Below are 4,263 nucleotides of genomic sequence, written 5' to 3' on the forward strand. Positions count from 1 at the left end.
TTTCATAGAAAAAGACTTACTCAACTCTTGCTTCAACTTTTGAATCCTGCAAGTATTATGACCAACAACAAGCATGTCATCAACATAAAGCAACACAATAATAAAGTCACCATCAGAGAAGTTTTGTACAAAAACACAATGGTCTGAAGAAGTCTTCTTGAAGCCCTGCTGACTCATAAAAGAACCAAACTTCCTGTACCACTGCCTGGGAGCTTGTTACAAACCATACAAGTTCTTCTTCAATTTGCAAACATAATTCTCTTTTCCCTCGACTTCAAAACCTTCCGGTTGCTCCATATAAATTTCTTCATCTAAGTCACCATGGAGGAAAGCAGTTTTAACATCCATTTTCTCAACCTCTAAATCTAGACTTGCAGCCAAGCCTAGAACCACACGAATGGATGACATCTTCACAACTGGAGAGAATATCTCATCAAAATCAACTCCCTTTTTCTGATTAAATCTTTGGACAACTAATCTAGCTTTGTACCGTGGAACTGGATTATCATCTTCGTGTTTCCCCCGAAAAACCCACCTGTTTTTCAAAGCTTTTCTGTCTTTAGGTAACTTAACCAAATCAAAGGTATGATTATCATACAAAGATTTAATCTCATCTTCCATAGCATCAAACCGCCTTTCTTTTTCTTCACCTTCCATGGCATCATCAAGACTCACAGGTTCTCCCCCGTCAGTCAAGAGTACATACTCATTGGGAGAATAACGAGATGAAGGAATTCTCTCTCTACTAGATCGTCTGAGAGAACTCTCTGGAGCATCTATAATTGGTTGTTGGACAACCACATCATCTTGCACTGGAGCATCAACAACATCATGCCGGTCATTCTGAACATGATCACCATCTTCATTATCAACTTGATTTTCATCATTATGAAGATTTTCTTCCGGTGCAATAGTCAAAGGAACTAGATCAACATCAACTAAGCTCTCACTAATCTGAAAATCAGCCTTGTCAGCTTTGTCAAAATCTTCAATTGTTTAGTCTTCAAAGAACAACTTCACGGCTTCTAACAAGTTTCTTCTCAACAGGATCATAGAAACAATAGCCAAATTCAACTTGACCATAACCAATGAAGATACACTGCCTAGTTTTAACATCCAACTTTGACCTTTCATCCTTAGGAACATGTACAAAGGCTTTACACCCAAAGACTCTAAGATGATCATAAGAAACATTATTACCAATCCAAACTCTGTCAGGGACATTAACATATAAAGCAACAGCAGGAGATAAATTGATAACATAAGAAGCAGTATTAAGTGCTTCTGCCCAAAAGGAATCTGACAGCTTAGCATCTGAAAGCATACATCTAACCCTCTCAACTAGAGTTTTGTTCACCCTCTTTGCTAAACCATTTAACTAAGGAGTCTTTGGAGGAGTATTCTGTTGCCTAATACCCTGCTCTCTGCAATATCTATCAAAAGGACCAATATACTCACCACCATTATATGAGCGGATGCATTTCAATGTCTTCCCTGTTTGTCTTTCAACTAAGGCCTGAAAACCCTTGAACACATCAAGTACTTGATCCTTGGATTTCAAAGGAAATACCAGAGTTTGTGAGAATGATCATCCATAAAAGTCACAAAGTAAAGTGCACCACCATGAGATCTTACCTTAAAAGGACCACACAAATCAGAATGTACCAACTCCAGCAAATCGAGCTTTCTTGAAGGCGGATGACTCTGAAAAAAAAACTCTTTTCTGTTTACCGGCTAAGCAATGAACAAATTTCTTCAACTTTGCTTGTTTCACTCTAGAAAGCAAATTTTTCTTAGACAAACTATCAATCCCCTTCTGGCTCATATGACTCAGCCTTTTATGCCATAACTCTGATGAAGTATCATTCTCCACCAAATTTACTGAGTCTCTGGACATGGAGCCCTGAAATACATACAAGTTAGACAACTTGTCACCACGGGCCACAACCATCAAACCTCTAGTAAGCTTCCACTGGCCAATACCAAGTGTATTAACATAACCCTCATCATCAAGATATCCCACAGAAATCAAATTCAAGCGAACATTTGGAGCATGCTTGACATTATTGAGAACTAGTTTGGAACCATTGTTACTTTCCAAACAAACTGTCCCAATGCCAATAACTTCAACTTCATGATTATTGCCCATTTTCAACGTTCCAAAATTACCTGGAGTATAAGAAGAAAATTATTCCTTCTTTGGCGTGACATAAGAAGTAGCACCAGAATCCACAAACCAGCTAGACTCATCACGAACAAGATTAGTGGCATTTGCATCACAAGAAACAAGAAGATCATCATTAGCAACAACAGCAACACAATTTTCATTATCGCCTTCTCTCTTTTGTTGTCTCATATCTCTCTTGTGCTTGTAACAATATTTCATGATATGCCCATTCTTGTGGCAATAGTCACATGTAATATTCTTGTATTTAGACTTTCACTTGCTTCTACTTTTACCTCTATCATTCTGACCTCTGGACTTGTTTCTCCCCCTATCTTCAGTAACCATAACATCGAAGTGTGAAGCTGAAGAAGATGAGGCTTGAGATATTATTATCATTTCATCATTCAAGACACCACTCTTAGTATATTCCATGGTTACAACACCACTGGGAGCAGAATTAGTCAAAGAAACTCGAAGAGTATCCCAAGAGTCTGGCAGAGTATTAAGAAGCCAAAGTCCCTGTATCTCATCATCAAACTTTACACCCATTCCGGACAGCTGGTCAAGAACATCCTGAAAATCATTAATATGATCAGAAATAGGAGTGCCCTCTTTATACTTGATATTCATTAATTGTTTCAATAGGAACAACTTGTTGTTGCCAGTCTTCGAAGCATAAAGTGTCTCGAGCTTGTCCCACAAACTTTTGGCATGTGTCTCATTCACAATATGATTTCTAACATTATCTTCAACCCATTGTATAATATAGCCACAAACCTGCAGATGCTCAAATTCCCATTCTTCATCATTCAAAGACTGAGGCTTATTAGAAACAAACACAGGTAAATGCATCTTCTGGACAAATAGAAGATCTTTCATCTTGCCTTTCCAAATATGATAGTTACTACCATTTAAACACACCATTTTGCTCATGTTTGCCTCCATCATTCAAAACGACAATCAACAATAACCAATGCTCTGATACCACTTTGTTGGGAAAGACAATGCACTAACAAAGAATGTCTGACAGGATAATAGCGGAAGAATACTCAAGTCTATACTTTCCCTTCTCGATTTGAACCAAGAGAAGAAAAATAACCACAAGCAATATAATAGTAAGGTAGCAAGTAATTCAACCAAACAAATATAACAAGATAATAATAAACCAATCACACAAGACACCAAGATTTACCTGGAAAACCCTTCGATGTGAAGAGTAAAAAACCACGGGACCAATAGCTCCACTATAATCACCAAGAGTTACAATATTTTTCTCCAAAATTGGCCACAAAAAATGTGTCAAACAACGAGCAACAACAAAATAAGATTGCACCAAATCTAGAGAATTAAAGGAGCAAAATCACCAATTTTGCAGCTACTGTTCACGACAGCAAAACTGAATCTGCAGGACACCAAATCCAACTCTGTCAGTTCCTAATCAAAGATTGAGATGAATATAATATGCTGTCCAAAAATCAGCTCAATCGGACAAGAAACGAAGCAGGAATCGCAATTTGAAGTTGGCTGTTAGGGCTGAATTTTGACTGCGAAAACTGCTCTCTTTCTCTCTTTTTGGCTGCTGAAAAAACTCTCTGTGTATATGAAAATAAGACCTAAATAGGCTTATATTTGCCTAATAAGAATGGGCCTATGGGCAAAAATGGATTGGTTCAAATTGGGATTTTATTTATCCACATAGGAAGGGAAAAAAGACCCATAACCCAACAATTCTCCCCCTCACGACTATGTGGAGGAGACCGCCATCCCGGCGACCATGCAACAATCTTCAAACTTTCCTCTTGGCAAAGATTTAGTCATCATATCGGAACCATTGTCATTTGTATGAATCTTTTCAAGCTCAAGCAACTTAGAATCCAACACATCTCGAATTTGGACCAATCCATTTTCGCCCATAGGCCCATTCAAGAATCCAATAATATTGTGTTATTTCTTAATACTAGTTTGTCCTTTGACAATGATTCACATGTTAGTTAATTAATTATTATTAGTATCTAAAATTGGATTAAATGATAACAAAGGTTGTTAACCCACTGCAAGTCACAAAACAAAACATCCTTAATATTAACATACTAAGG

The sequence above is a fragment of the Solanum lycopersicum genome, chromosome 1, assembly GCF_036512215.1.
Source record: "Solanum lycopersicum chromosome 1, SLM_r2.1".
Lineage (NCBI taxonomy): Eukaryota > Viridiplantae > Streptophyta > Magnoliopsida > Solanales > Solanaceae > Solanum > Solanum lycopersicum.